General features: G+C 37.3%; 1 pseudogene; it reads left to right on the forward strand.

Annotated features, from left to right (window-relative positions):
• Positions 1–16,846, forward strand: part of LOC102833766 — an 81,168-nt pseudogene that overhangs the window by 5,906 nt on the left and 58,416 nt on the right.

Genomic DNA, 16,846 nt, shown 5'->3' on the forward strand with positions numbered 1-16,846 from the left:
ATTTCCTGCCAAATTTTATTTTTAAAAATATTTTAAATATATTAAAAGAATGTACATTTAAATATAGAAGAAATTAGAATATAGTCAGTCATGAAAATACAACTATACTACCATGCAGTGATTATATTATTATATCCTTCAGCAGTAAGTAATCTTTGTCTATCAGTCAAAATGATCCCCGTTTTTTAAGTGCAAATTAAATATTTTTCTATGCCTATTACATTTAAATGGAGCCCTGGTGTGGTACTGTGAGTTAATGCTCCAGACTGCAAAGCTGCTTGAACTGCAAGGTCGGTGGTTCAAGCTCACTAGCAACTTCTCGGAAACCCTATACAGGGTCGCTGTGGGTAGGTAGGAACTGACTTGACAGCACTTAACAACAACAATATAACATTTAAATAGATTTTATTTTGTTTTAGTTTTACCTCTTAAGTAATGTAGTTTGACAGCTTTTATATTTTGCTTATCACTTTATGTTAATAAACACTACATAACAGTTATTCATTTAAAATATTTTACTTAGTGTTTGAAAAAGTATTTTTCAGGTATGATTGCACATTTTGGACTGAAATGTTGTCTTTTCCTGAGCAAACTTGATGTTTCTAGGTTATTTCAACTGCCACTTACATATAGGAATCTGAATTGTAACTCTCTTATCCATAGGGGATTGGTTCCAATATTCCTCTCTGGATACCAAAACCCACAGAGGTTCAAGTCCCAAATATAAAATGACCAGTATTTGCATGTAGTTTACGCATATCCATTTGTATACATCGTTGTTGGTTGTTGTTTTTAAGGTGCTTTTAAATCGATTCTCACAGCAATCCTCTGTACAATAGAACGAAACTGCCTAAGTGTTGCACCAGCCTCACAATCACCTATGTTTAAAGCCCATTATTGTATCTACTGTGTCAATCTGTGTCATTGAGGATCTTCCTCTTTTTTGCTGACCCTCTCTAATTTTACAAAGCATGATAGATAGGTGTCCTTTTCCAGGGACTGGAAACATGTCCAAAGTAAGTGAGACGAAGTCTTGCCATCCTTGCTTCTAAGGAGAATTCTGGCTGCACTTCTTCCAAGAAAGATTTGTTTGTTCTTTTGGCAGTCCATGGTATATTCAGTATTCTTTCCCAGTACTGTAATTCAAAGTCATCAGCTTTTCAGGATTTCTTACTCATTGTCCAATTTACTTTTAATACCTATTGTTGTTGGTTGGTTGTTTATGTGCCTTGGAGTTGGTTTTGACTCATTATGGTGACTATAGGATTTCTGAGGCTGTAATCTGTACGGGAGCAGAAAGCCTCATCTTTCTCCTGCAGAACAGCTGGTAGTTTCGAACTGCTGACCTTGAGGTTAGCAACCCAACTCATAACCATTATACTACAATGTAAATAAGAGTCTTGGTGTGGCACTGTATGGTAAGCACTGGACTGCAAGGTCAGTTCGACCACAGGCTCAGCAGTTAGAGCTCACCAACCTCTCCTCAGAAACTGTATACAGAGTTTCTGTGAATCAGAACCCACTCTACGCCACTTAACAACAGCAACAACAACAATGTAAATACGACGTAAATAGCCCTTGATGTTCCCTCTTAGTTTTTGAGAGATGCTTTGACAACTTAATTGCTTTTTTTCCCCTCTGAATATTTTAATCTGTGGTTGGTTGAATCCACATATGTGGAATTTAAAGATATAGAGCACTGATAGTACTAGTTTAAGTAATTTTGTTAAAGCAGAAGCCTTTTTGTAAATTATATAATCTCTTGAATTAATGTAAGATCAAAAGTAATGTTTCTCTTGGCTCTGTAGCTTGTTGTTAGTATTTTTGTGATGAGTACTTGAAGGTTGCCTTGAAGATCACTGATGGGGCAGACTGGTTACCCCGACTCTACTTATTATGCACCTTGTGCATCTTCTTAGTGTCCTCTCTTTATATGTCTCTCCTTACATGGTTTCAGTATTAGGATTTAGGTGGAAAGCCTTCTGTAAAAGACACATGAGAGAGGCTATAATATATAAATGGCATGAATGGAGTCTGCTCACTTAGTAAGGTTAGGGAGCATAGATGTACTTGTCAGAGAAAATCATTGATATTTTGCACCTACAGATCTTTGCTGGTTTGATTGCAGATGGCAGCAATGAAGTGAATGATGGAATAATGCAAGTCATATGAATTTTTTGGTTTCCCAGTGCATATGAAAGTTACTTTTGCACTATATTATAATCTATTAAGTGTGTAATAACATTATGAAAAAGTTTGAAATATTGTGAGAATCATAAAATGTGACACAGAGACATGAAGTGAGCACATGCTTGTAGAAAAGTAACGCCAATAAACCTACTCAGCACACAGGGGTGCGACAAACTTTCAATATTTAAAAAGCATAACATCTGCAAAACACAATAAAACAAGATATGCTGCTATATAATATGATTTCTAGTTAAGTGATTCTTATTAACTACAATCAATTTTATCTCAATTAATCCCTACAAATTTTTTTTCTTTTGTTCTCTGTGAAGGTTCCAGTCCATTGGATCAAGTTCATTCTTCTTTACCCAACGAATCTTTATGTAAAAAAAGTGAAACAGAAATCCCCATTTGTGGTACAGCATTGAATCAAACCATTGATAGCAGCCCATCCTTTGCTGCAGTACCTCATAGTGTGGAATGCCGAGAAACCTTAGGAAGCAGTGTAGAGCTTCATAATCACTGTGAGGGAGAATATATTCCAGGAGCTTGTAATATTTCAGGTGTCCAAAATGGAAATGCAGTGGCTCATACGGACTCTTATGATCCAGATGCCAAATATGAAGAGGATAATGATCGTCTTCAGTGTTCTACAGAAGTTGTAGAAAGTGGTAGATACCAGGAAGCATTGGATCATACAGTGTTTGAGTTGGAAAATGGGGAAGTAGAGGTGTACACAGATATCTCACCACCAGTTTCCTCTCTTAACTGTGAAATAAAAGAAGTGTTTGAAGAGTTAGATTCAGTACCTTTAGAGAAATGTTCTACTGGCGATGCTGAGTTTGTCCATCAAAAGAATCAGGAATTTCAAAACGCCTCTTCTGAAGATGAAGTTGTTAGAAAGAAACAGCAAAATAATACTATCAAGGAGAGACAGAGAGAAAATTCAACTGACGATTCAACCTGGGCTTCAGAACATATTTGTAGTGAACAAAATAGTAGTGATAGAGAAAACAGCCAGGAAAGGTCTCCTGAACAGGTAGTAAGACCAAAAGTTAGAAAACTGGTAAGTTCAAGCCAGGTGGACCAAGAAACAGGTTTTAATAGGCATGAGACTAAACAAAGAAATGTTCAGAGGTGGAAGGAGGCTTTGGAAGTTGAGGAAAGCGGCTCAGATGACCTCTTAATAAAATGTGAAGATTATGATGGAGAACATGACTGTATGTTCTTGGATCCACCTTTTGGTGGAATTATACAGATAGAAGCAGAAGATAACCAGACAGCAACAGAAAATGGAGCCACAGCGGGAAGGCAAGAAGTTGTAGATAATACCTTTTGGAATGGCTGTGGAGATTATTACCAGCTGTATGACAAAGATGAAGATAGGTAAGTTTTCATGCACTACTTTGTCCAATTGTATAGTAAAGTGGTTTCTCTCTTGTATCACATTATTTCATGGGTGCTCTGGGAGTCCTGGTGTGGTGCTGTGGGTTAATGTGCTGGACTACAAGGTTGGTTTGAACCACAAGGTTGGTGGTTCAAACCCACCAGCTGCTCCTTGGAAGTTTGGAACTCTATATAGGGTTGTTTTCAGTTGGAACTAACTCGACAGCACTTAACAATAACAACTAAGCGTAGTGGTTACGAATCGGGCTGCGAACCTTAAGGTCAGCAGTTCGAAACTACCAGCTGCTCCGCGGGAGAAAGATGAGGCTTTCTACTCCTGTAAGGATTTACACCCTCGGAAACCCTGTACAGGGTCGCTATGGGTCGGACCCGACTCGATGGCACTTAACAACAACAAAATATCTAATTATATGTAAACTTGGCTGGAATTTTTCACAAGCTTTCTTTGAGTTTTTAGGAGTTTATAGAAATCAGGTCATGTAATGATTACTAGGTATTATGGAAGGGTAGAAATGCTAATTACTTCAATTTATAGCATTGTAATTGATAAAATTCTATATAAGCATTTACTGTAATGAAAAATTCAATGCTAAGCTAAATTTTATGTTTAAAAGTGATTATTAAGATCACAGAAATGTTTGATTGGTACTGGTGAATTAGTTTTGCCAATATTAATATCACTATCTCTCTCTGTTTGTTCATTTTGTTTTTCTTTCGCTTGTTTGTTTTAGCTTAATTTTATTTAGCATTTAATTCTCATAACAACTCTGTATGGTAGGTATTATTATTTTCCATTTGTTTACATGTAGAAACTGAGGCTGGTAGTTTTGAACTACTGACCGTGAGGATTAGCAGCCTGATTCGTAACCACTACACTACCAGAGCTCCAGGACAACAAACAAGTAGATACGCAAATTATGGTCCCATCATTTATTACTTTGGCCATCCATTCAAACCATGCCTCAATCCATGTATCCCAGAGTCTTGTTGTTCCAAGGTTGAGCACACATCATTATTTACCTCTGTCTCACTTAGCCCATGCAAACCTGTCTTAACTGTTCTCCCCTTCAGCCTTGTTCTTCCATTCTCCTCCCCCTTCTTGTGTATTGCCCTCCCCCCAGCACCCAAACTATCCTGTGTCTGTTCTCTACCCTGTACTTCACCTTCCTCTCCCTCCCCTCACGTGACCCCTTATACCCCAGTAACCAGTAAAGAATTGTTTTTTTCTTCCCCTTTTAGTGTGAGTACTTTTTCTTAAGCTTTTACAATAATGGTCCTATGCAATATTTCTCCTTTTGTAACTAATTTCACTCAACATAATGCCCTCAAGGTTCATCCATGCCATGCAGTGGCTTGCAGCTTCCTTGTTATTCTTCAAGGTAGCATGATACTCCATTGTGTGTATGTACCACAGTTTATTTATCCATTCTTCCATTAATGGGCACTTAGGCTTTCTCCATGTTTTTGCTATTGTAAATAGTGCTGCTGTGAACATTGGTGTGCATATATCTACTCATGTTATGGCTCGTATATCTTGTGGATAAATGCCAAGAAGAGGAATTGCTGGATCATAAGGTATTGCTATTTCCAACTTTCTGAGGAAGCACCATATTGTTTTCCAGAGCAGTTGGACCATTTTGCAATCCTACCAGCAAGGTAGGAGGGTCAGTCTCGCTGCATCCTCACCAGCATTTATTGCCCTCTACTTTTTTGATCTTTGCTGTTATTGCTGGTATGTGATGATATCTCATTGTTGTTTTGATTTGCATCTCTCTGATGGCTAATGATCGTGAACATTTTCTCATATGTTTGTTGGCTGCCTAGATCTCCTCCTTGGTGAAATGTCTGTTCATGTCCTGGGCCCATTTTTAATTGGGTTATTTGTCTTTTTCTTGTAGAGTTGTGGTGGTTGTTGGTGGTGGTGGTGGTTATGTGCCGTGGAGTCGGAACTGACTCATAGTGACCCTGTACAGGGTTTCCGAGGCTGTAAATCTTTACAGGAGCAGAAAGCCTCATCTTTCTCCCATGGATCAGCTGGTAGTTTCGAACTGCTGACCATAAGGTTCACAGCCTGATTTGTACCCACTACATTACCAGAGTTCCTTAGAGGTGTTGTAGTTTCCTATAGATTTGTTTCGAAAGATTTTTTTCCCATTCTGTGAAAATTTTTACTCTTTTGGTGCAGTCTTTTGATGCACATAAGTTTTTAATTTTTAGTATGTCCCAATCATCTATTTTGTCTACTTTGGTTTGTGAAAATATTCAAAATGTTTGGTAGTCTGTGTATGCCCTGAATTAGAGCCCTCATATTTGTCCCTGAATTTTCATTGATGGCCTTTATAATTCCCGAGTTTGCATTTAGGTCTTGAATCTATGCTAAGTTGGATTTTGTATATAGCTTGAGGTAAAGGTCTTGTTTTAGTCTTTTGCATATCAATTTCCAGTTCTGCCAGCACCATCTGTTGAAGAGACTATCTACTCCCCATGCAATATACCCTTTAGTTGGCTGTATGTGGATGGGTTAATTTCTCGATTCTGTTCCATTAATCAATGCATATTTCATTGTACCAGTACCAAGCTGTTTTGGTAGCCTTCTAGTAAATTTTCACTATTGTAGCCGTGTGGGGGTGAGAGGATTCCAACTTTATTCTTCTTAAGCAGTGCTTTGCTTTTCCTAGGTCTCTTTCCTTTCCGTATAGAGTTTGTAATAGTTTTTTCCATCTCTTTGAAGAATGCTGTTGGAATATGGATTCTGATTGCATTATATCTGTAGATTGCTTTGGGCAGTATTGACATTTTCACAATGTTAAGTGTTCCTATCCTGGAGCATGGCATATTCTAACTTGTTTTGTTTTGTTTTGTTTTAAGTCTCTTTTGGTTTCTTGTAGTAGTGTTTTGTGGTTTTCTTTGTATGGGTCCTTTGTTTCTCTGGTTAAATTTATTCCTAGATTTATCCTTTTGGCAGCTATAGTAAATGGTATTCCTTTCCTAAAGTTCTTTTCAGTGCTGTCAGTGTTAGTATAGAGGAATCCAACTGATTTTTTATGTTGGTTTTATACCCTGCCACTTTGTTGAATCTTCCAGTGAGGTCTAATAGCTTTTTTTACTGAGTGTTTGGGGTTTTCTATCTATAGGATCATATCGTCTGCAAATAGAGAGGGTTTTATTTCCTCTTTGCCAATTTTGATGTCTTTAATTTCCCTTTCATGCCATATAGCTCTGGCTAAGACTTCCAGCACAATATTGAATAGGAGTGGTGACAAAGGGCATCCTTGTCTGGTTCCTGTTCACAGAGGGAAGGCTTCAGTTTATCTCCATTGAGAGAAATGTAGGCTGTTGTTTTTGTATAAATGCTCTTAATTATGTTGAGGAATTTCCCTTCGGTTCCTTCTTTGTTGAGTGTTTTTATCATGAATGGATGTTGTATTTTGTCAAATGCCTTTTCTGCATCAATTGGATCATGTGGTTCTTTCCTTTTTTCTTATTTATATGGGGGGTACATTGATTGTTTTTGTAATGTTGAACTATCCTTGCATCCCTGATACGACTCCCACTTGTTCATAATAAATTATTTTTTTGATGTGCTATTGGATTTTGTTGGATAAGATTTTGTTGAGAATTTTTGTGTCTATCTTCATAAGGGATATTGGTCTATAATTTTCTTTCTTAGTGATGTCCTTCCCTGGTTTTGGTATGAGGGTTATACTTGATTTAGAAAATGTATTAGGAAGTTTTTCACCTCTTCTATATTCTGGAATAATTTGAGTAGAATTGGTAATAGCTCAGCCAGTCTTTAGAAGAAACCCTACAAAGTGTCACTATGAGTCAGAACCAACTCGAATGTACTTAACAACAACATAAAAGAAGTAATTTATAATTTCATATTAATTGATTTTAATGTCTATAAGATTAATGCAAAATGTTTAGTTTTTTAAAGACATGAATTACAACAGAGTACCTTATTATAGAAACAAAACAGAGTTTTTATTGTCTTTAAGTTTATAGACTTCAAGAGAATTAGACAGTATTTATATAATATGCTGTTTTTATTATTTTTTTAACATTTTATTAAGCTTTAGGTGAAAGGTTACATAACATATTAGTTTTCCTAGTCATTAGTTCATATACAATCTATAACATTCATTACATTCCAAGCAAGATGAATAACAGGTGAATGTTACTCTATTCATCTGTTTTTCCTGTCCTTTCCTGTTTCTCATCTTTGGTTTGGACAAATTTTGCCCTATTGGTCAGGTATAGTTGAGCACATTGTTCATGTAGTTTGTTTTGTAGTCTCATGTATTATTTGATACTCCTAGGTGGCCTCTAGGAGTATCTTCAGTTCTAAGTTAGAAGGTCTTCTCAGGGCAGTTTTTGTTATGTGCCGTGGAGTAGTCTCAGGGATTTTGCTAGTCTCTTTCCAACTAGTATGTCTGGCCTTCTTTTGTCTTTAATTTTTGTTTTACATAATGAGAAAGTAGTCGGTAGTGTTAGCTCGGCACCATTTAGCTATTCTGGTCTTAGATTAGAGGAGGTTCTGATGTATGCAGGCCATTAGTCTTTTAGACTGATTGCTTCCTTGAGTTTTCATTTTTCTTTCCTCCTGTGCTTCAGGCAATAAGACACTGATAGTTGCTTCTTGGATGGCCACTCATAAGGTTTTAAGACTATACACTACTCACCAAACTAAGATGATACAACATTATTTTTATGAACTGTGTTTTGCCAGCTGATGTAGATGTCCCGCGAGGCTATGATCCTTAACCTTCATATTCATTGGTTCATTCCCAGTTTCTAAGTATTTTTTATTACTGTGCCCTCATATGCACTATTATATATGTGATGAGTATACATCAATATTTATAAATATGTATCTAGAAATATGGACCACCATACCTGTATTTGGAGTCTTGGTGTGGCCCTGTAAGATTAGTACTGGACTGCTAACCACAAGGTTGAAAATTCAAACCATCAGTTGCTTCTTGGTAACCCTGGTACAGGGTCTCTGATCAGAATCAACTCTATGACACTTAACAACAAGGTACCTGTATATGTATGGGTGTATCTTCCTGTATAACTTCCTTTACCTATGTTGTTGTTGTTAAGGACTGTGGAGTCGGTTCCAAGTCATAGTGACCCTGCACAGGGTTTCCGAGGCTGCAGACCTTTACGGGAGCAGAAAGCCTCATCTTTCTCCCGCGAAACAGCTGGTAGTTTGGAACTACCGACCTTAAGGTTAGCAGCCCAATTTGTAACCACTACGCTAAGAGAGCTCCTTTTAGCATACAAATTTCCTAAGTATTTACTAGCGAATTGTTAGTTATTACCAATGTTGCAAGGGCTATAATATATGTTACTGGATTTGCATTTACCATTTGTTGTGGTTAGGTACCATCGAATTGGTTCTGATTCATAGCAACCCTAGGCACAGTAGAATGACATACTGCCTAATCATACGCCATCCTCATAGTTGTTATGCCTGAGCCTATTGCTGCTGCCGCCATGTCAATTCCATCTTGTTAGAGGTCTTCCTTTTCTTATCTGACCCTCCACTTCACCAAACATGATGCCTTTTTCCATTGTTGTTAAGTGGCACTGAGTTGGTTCCATCTCATAGCAATCCTGTATAGGGTTTCTGAGGAGCAGCTGGTGAATTTGAACTGCTGACACTGGTTCACACTGACCTTGTAGTCCAATGCTTTATCCCATCGTGCTATATTAGTTTGCTTCCTTTACCTTGTTGTTGTTTACTTGTCCCGTCGAGTTGGTTCTAACCCATAGTGACCCTGCATAAGGTTTCCAAGAAGCAGCAGGTAAGCTTGAACCCACTGACCTTGCAGCTCAAATTGACTTTGCTGTCCAGTTCATTAACCCACAGCGCCACATCAGGATTCCTCCTTTACCGTTGTTGTTGTTGTTGTTAGGTGCCATCTAGTTGCTACCAACTCATAGCAACCTTATGCACAGAAGAACGAAACACTGCCCAACCCTGGGCAAACCTCATTATTGTTGCCAACCTGAGCCAGTTGATGCTGCCATTTTGACAATCCATCTACCTGGGGGTCTTCCTCTTTTTCTTTGACCTTCCACCTTACCAAACATGATATCCTTCTCCAGCAACTGGTCCCTCCTGATAATATGTCTGAAGTATGAGAGATGAAGTTTGGCCATCCTGGCCTCCAAGGAGCACTTTGGGTGCACTTCTTCCAAAACGGATCTATTGGTTCTTTTGGCAGCCCATGGCACTTTAAATATTCTCCTCCAACATCATAACTCAAAAGAATCAATTTTTCTATGGTCTTCCTTATTCACTGTCCAGCTTTTGCATGTATATGAGGTTATTGAAAATACCATGGCTTGGGTCAGGCACACCTTAGTCCTCATGCTGACATCTTTGCTCTTCAACCCTTTAATAAAAGATCTTGTGCAGCAGATTTGCCTAATGCAATATGTCGTTTGATTTCTTGACTGCTGCTTCCGTGAGTGTTGATAGTTGATCCAAGAAGAATGAAGTCCTTGACAACTTCAATCTTTTCTCCATTGATAAGAATGTTGTTTATTGGTCCAGTGGTGAGGATTTTTGTTTTCTTTACATTGAGATGCAATGTATACCGAAGGCTGTGCTCTTTGATCTTCATCAGTAAATGTTTTAAGTCCTCTTCACTTTCAGCAAGCAAGGTTGTATCATCTGCATATCGCAGTCTGTTAATGAGTCTTCCTCTAATCCTGATACCATGTTTACCTTCATATAACCCAGCTTCTTAGGTTATTTACTCAGCATACAGGTTGAATAAGTAAGGTGAGAGAATACAACCCTGTTGCACACCTTTCTTAATTTTAAACAATTCAGTGTCCTCATGTTCTATTCGAACAACTAACTGCCTCTTGGTCCATGTACAGATTCCTCATAAACACAATTAAGTGTTCCGGAATACTCATACTTTGCAATGTTGTCCATAGCTAGTCATGATTCACACGCTCGAAAGCCTTTGCGTAGTCAATAAAGCACAGGTAAACATCTTTCTGATATTCTCTGCTTTCAGCCAAGATCCATAGGACATCAACAGTGATACCCCTTGTTCCATGGCTTCTTCTGAATCTGGCTTGAACCTTTGGAAGTTCTCTGTCAATGTATGCTTGCAGCTGCTTCTGTATTGCCTTTAGTAAAACTTTACTCGCATGGGTTATCAAAAATAGTGTCCAGTGATTTCTGCATTCCGTTGGGTCACCTCTCTTTTGGAATGGGCACAAGTACAGATCTCTTCCAATCAGTCGGCCAGATAGTTGTCTTCAAAGTTTCTTGTCATAGGTGAGTGAGTGCCTCCTTTGCCGCCTTGAAAGATTTCAATTTTTATTCCATCAGTTCCTAGTGTCTTGTTCTTTGCCAGTTCTTCAATGCATCTTGGACTTCTTCCTTCAGTATGATTGGCTCTTGATCATATGCTAACTCTTGAAACAATTGAACATCAACCATTTCCTTTTGGTATAGTGACTCTGTATTCCTTCCATTTTCTTTTGATGCTTTCTGCATCATTCCATAATTTGCCCAGAGAATCACTCAATAACGACATTTTAAGCTTGAATTTTTTCTCCAGTTCTCCCAGCTTGAGAAATGCTGAGCGTGTTCTTCCTTTTTAGTTTTCTGCCTCCAGATCTTTGCACATTTTATTGTAATATTTGGCTTTATCTTCTCGAGCTGATCTTTGAAATTTTCTGTTCAGGTCTTGTACCTCCTCTTTTCTTCCATTTGCTTTAGCATATCTATACTGGAGAACAAGTTTCAGAGTCTGTTCTGACATCCATTTTAGCCTTTTCCTTTTTTCTTGTGTTCTTAATGACTTTTTGCTTTCTTCGTATATGATGTTCTTGATGTCATCCTACAACTCTTCTGGTCTTTGTCTTTAGTGTTTAATGTATCAAATCTGTTCTTCAGATGATCTCTAAATTCAGGTGGGATATATTCAAGGTCGCATTTTGTCTCTCGTGGACTTGTTTTCATTTTCTTCAGCTTCAGTTTGAATTTGCATCTGAGTAATTGATGGTCTGTTCCCCAGGCTGCCCATGCCTTTATTTTCACTGATGATATGGAGCTTTTCCATCATCTCTTTCCACAGATATAGTCAATTTGATTTCTGTGTATTCCATCTGGCGAAGTCCATGTGTATAGTTATCTCTTATGGTGTGTAAAGAAGGTATTTGAAATGAACAAATCATTGATTTTGCAGAATTCTATCATGCAATCTCCAGCATCATTTCTATCACCAAGGCCATATTTTCCAACTACTGATCCTTCTTCTTTGTTCCCAACCTTTGCATTCCAGTCACTGTTAATGATCAATGTATCTTGATTACATGTTTGATCAATCTCAGATGTTGTTTTTATGTACCATGGAGTTGGTTCTGACTCATAGCGACCCTTCGTAGGGTTTCAGAGGCTGTAAATCTTACGGGAACAGAAATTCTCATCTTTCTCCCACGGAACAGCTGGTAGTTTCAAACTGTTGACCGTGAGATTAGCAGCCCAATTCATAACCACTACTCTACCAGATACCAGAGCTCCTTGGCTTTACAATAGTTGTCTGTTGTTCTTGTATAACTCACAGTGTATTCCTTTCTCTTGGTCACTTTCCCATGTGCTTGTGCTGATTTTCCCATATGTGTATTGCCTTCCAGATTTAAAACTCTTGTCTGCTATCTAGCTGGGTGTCCTGGTGGTATAATGGATTATGTATTGGGCTGTTAATCAGAGGGTTGGCAGTTTGAATCCAGCAGTTGCTTTGCAGGAGAAAGATGATGAGCCATTTTGCTTCCATAAAGATTTATAGCCTTGGAATCCCTTTGCTGGGTTTTCTATGAGTCAAAATTGACCCGATGACACACAACAGCTGTCTAGTTAGTGCTTTTCCCTTCCTGGTAACTATTAAAGAATGTTTCTTTCTTTATAGAAATCTATTCTTGACTTTTTATATAATAGTCTTGTGCATTATTTCTACTGTGTTTTACTTATTTTGGTCAGTATAATGCCTTTGTTTTTCATGTTGTGAGATGTTTCATGGATTCCTCATTATTCTTTATCAACTCATAGTATTCCATTTTATATACGTACCACAGTCTATCCATTAATCCATTGAGGACATTTAGGTTGTTTCCATCTTTTTGTTATTGTGAGTAATGATACACTGAACATAGTATGCTTATGTCTATTTGTGTCACCACTGTTACTTCTCTAGGTTATTTACCTAGAAGTAGAATTGCTGAAGCATGTGGTACTTCTATTTCTAACTTTTTAAGGAATCAACATATGGTTTTCCATAGTGGTTGTATCATTCTGCAGACCTTCCAGCAGTGTATGAGTTTCAGTGTCTACACTACATCACTAGCATTTGTTGTTCTCTGATGAGTGCCATTTCAGGGATGAAATGATTACTCATTGTAGTTGTGATTGTGGTGCTTTGGGTTAATGCGCTGGACCTCAAAGTCGGTTTGCATTGCAAAGTTGGCGGTCCAAGCTCAGCAGCTACTCCTTGGAAACCCAATACAGGGTCGCTATGGATCAGAACTGACTCAACAGCATTTAACAACAACAATGGAGTCCTGTGGAGCATGGTACTCTGTAGGATAATCATTGACCTACACACCACAGTGTCGGCAGTTCAAGCCCACCAACCACTCTGTAAGATAATATGCTCCCACAAAGATTTACAGCTTCAGAAACCCTATGCAGGGATGCTATATGTCAGAATTGACTCAATGACATTGTCAAGAATGTCTAATGATTAGTTTCCTTATCTCATTAAATAAGGAGGTTGGAATTTGAATTGTGGTTGCATTATATTTATAGATTGCTTTGTATTGACATACAGTGTACCGTTTTTGAAGCTAAACACGAAGTTAAGAACTTTTTCCTGACAGATTTCCATTTCTTAGTTCAATTCCACAATATTTTATCCAAAATGCCCAATGTTCTGAAAGTAGAAACTGTCAACAAAACCTAATCTGATGTTAATTTATTTAATGGAAAGCTTAAATTTGAACTAAAACGAAACTGATATTTCAACTATGGATATGTTTTGGTCCAGAAATATGAATATATTACTCGATGTTTTTCAGTAATATTTTAAATGTGGGTGAAAAAAAATTTAAATTCTAAAAAATTTAGCCCTAAATTTTTTTCATTAGATTGTAAGCTATATTATTTTACTGTGAAAACAAATCAGAACAGAACAGAATGGGGAAACAAAACAAATCAACTCCAAAGCTCGCAGCATTTTCTGTAACTTATCTATTTGAAGTATAAGGTTGTTAGATGCCCTCCCACCCCCACTGTAGGCACACTTACAGTTTTGCTTTTCTTTAAGAAAAATATTTATTTTTCTTCAGTCTTCTCCACACACTAACTAAAAATAAAAACTGCTTACTTTTGTCTTTTACAACTAGGTCTAATGTAATGAAGTCAATGAAAGTTTAGGTTGTCAACCCCAAGAGGAAAGGTAATTTTTATGGCTCCTGGTTGTTTAAACTGATATTTTGCCATTGGTAGAAGTGTTTTCCATACCTTAGAATGACTGAACTTTTAGTGGCTGTGCTGTTGTTATTAAGTGCTGTTGAGTCACCTGTATAGGGTTTTTGAGGAGTGACTGGTGGGTTTGAACCACCAACCTTGCAGTTAGTTGTCCAGTGCTTATCATATTACACCACATCAGGACTCCTGTAGACTATAGTCACTATAGTGGTGGTGGTTGTTTGTGTGTCACCAAGTTGGTTTGACTGATTACCCTGTATAGGGTTTCCGGGGTTGTAAATCATTAATGAAGCAAAAAGCCTTACCTTTCTTCCACAGATCGATTGGTAGATTCTAACTGACCTTGTGGTTAGCAGCCCATATCATACTCCACTACACTACCACGGTTCCGTATAATGGCTATGTTGTTGTTAAGTGCTGTCTAGTTGGTTCCAACTCATAGTGACTCTGTATAGGGTATTTGTAATTAAAAAAAAAAATGATATGTCAGTATCTGAACAGTGATAAGAGTTTTTACAGGTAGAATATGTAGCTATTTTTTAGTACCGTTGAGTCAGTTCTAACTCACAGCGACCCTGTATAGAGTTTCCAAGGAGCAGCTGGTGGATTTGAACGGCCAACCTTGTGGTTCACAGATAGAATATGCAGATTGATAAATCACTTACAGTTAATAGGAGCTTTTTTTTTTTTTCTTTCTTCCATTCAGCTTGTTAGTAATATAATGACTTCCAGAACGTGTTGTTGGGTGTACTAGATGATGGAACCTAATTTTGAATAGTTTGTTAAAATGAAACACATTAAATTGCTAGAAAAACTAGCAATTTTTAAAAATACCTTATATTAACTCAGAATAAGTTCTGCCTAGGATCTACTTATATTTACATGTTTAAACCTTAAGAATATGTAAGGACCTCATTCCAATAGTCTATACAGTTTTAAGGAGTAATTGTGTTTCTATACTCCTGTTTCTACTCTAACTCTCTGCTAAGTAGTACAGTTGCCAGTGTGCCTTTTAATATGGTGCCAGCTGAAGGTTGAAATTTAATAGTTGTACACTCTTATTTGGTTTCACTTTGCCATTTCTTCACCTGCCTGATGTTTCACTGTAGCTCTATTTTGATGCAGTCATATTGGAGAAATGGGGAAACAGTGGTTCTTTCATTAAATATCTTGAGAAGGAAGACGTAAATAGCTTAATTTCTCTCTGCTTTGTAAAATTTAAAGGTGATATACTTGAATATTTTTCTTGTCATGTTTGTATTGTAATAGCTACAAATATTATTTTATCAAGAACGTAGCTAAAATTCACCATAACATTTTTAGATACAAAAATCTTGACCATTTTTTTAAAACAACAGTTATATACTCTTTATAAGGAGAAAAGTATTTTAATAAATGCATAACCCTTTTATTTGGAAAATTCTTAAATTATCACTTAATCACATCTGAAACGCTACACTCTATGGGATAAGTATTGCAGCTGGCAGCATTGCTCTGAGCTGTTTGACAGGAACTGAACACCACCTTATTAAATTAGAACTGCAAGGGGAATTTTAATAGGCAGCATATAATTATCAGACTTGGAATTAGGCCAAAGAGCTAAGGTTAACACCCTGCTCTTTTGAAATATGCCGTGAGAACTTTAATAACTATTTGAGGATACAATCTTGAGTTTGGAAGGACTTTTCAGCAATGCTTGTGCATTTCAACCTTGGCCTAGCTGGTCTAAAGAGAGACATGCCATCTACTGACCATTTCTTATAACATTTGTGGTTTCTTTAAAGGTTTTTCTGCCCTTAGACCATAACTCTTCTTAAAGGGTTTAAAAACAAACAAACTTGCTTTAATTAACAACTTTGAAATAACTGGGTATTGATGCTTTTGAAAGAGAAGAAGAAATGTTAGTCTTTTAGGTGAGTTCAGGTTTATGTATTCAAAAAGAATTTATTCCCATCATAAATATTAGACTTTGTTTCAGGTGTTTTTAAAATACAAGTAAAAAGTAAGGTCATGGTGCATCAGCCTTCTTGTTGATGTTGTAAAGTACCCTTGAGTTATTATAGAGTTTCTGAGGAGTGGCAGGTGGGTTTGAATTGCTGACCTTGTTGTTAGCAGTCCAGTGCTTATTCTGCAGTGCCACACAAGGACTAGTCTTGCGAGAAAGACAAAATATTCTGTTAATTATTATGACACTGAATCACAACTTCTTCTGCTTCTTCTACTTAGCAGAGAGTCATGGAGAAAAAGCTTCTTACCACCAAAAAATAAAACAACTATGAGCAGCCACACAAAGATCTTAAAACATATGCAGTAACATATTATCAAATCTTTTTTTACCTTTGCATATTTACAGAAGTTTAAAAAGAGTAAATTATGGATAAATGGGTTTGTTCTTCAGGCATGCTAGAAGGTTAAAGTGATACAGTCTCTTGATATTAGGAAAAGGACTAGAAAGTTATAAAATGCAGGGCAATTCTAAAAGTACATCCTACTGTGCCGGGAGCCAGCCCCAGCAAACTTATTCCAGGGTCTTTCCGAAAGCGGGTGCGGCGTCGGCTGAATACGGAGTCATGGGCCATAATAAATTCAAAATCTTCTCATTACATGCTTTATTATTATTATTTCTATGGCTACTCTAATGCTCTACTTCTCTCATTCTTTACTGTCCCGCTCATTGTTTACTCCCCTGCTCTCCTGCTCATATCTTCTGCGTCCTTTCTCCCCTCCCCT

The sequence above is a fragment of the Chrysochloris asiatica genome, unplaced genomic scaffold (genome assembly GCF_000296735.1).
Source record: "Chrysochloris asiatica unplaced genomic scaffold, ChrAsi1.0 scaffold00428, whole genome shotgun sequence".
In the NCBI taxonomy this organism is placed as follows: Eukaryota; Metazoa; Chordata; class Mammalia; order Afrosoricida; family Chrysochloridae; genus Chrysochloris; species Chrysochloris asiatica.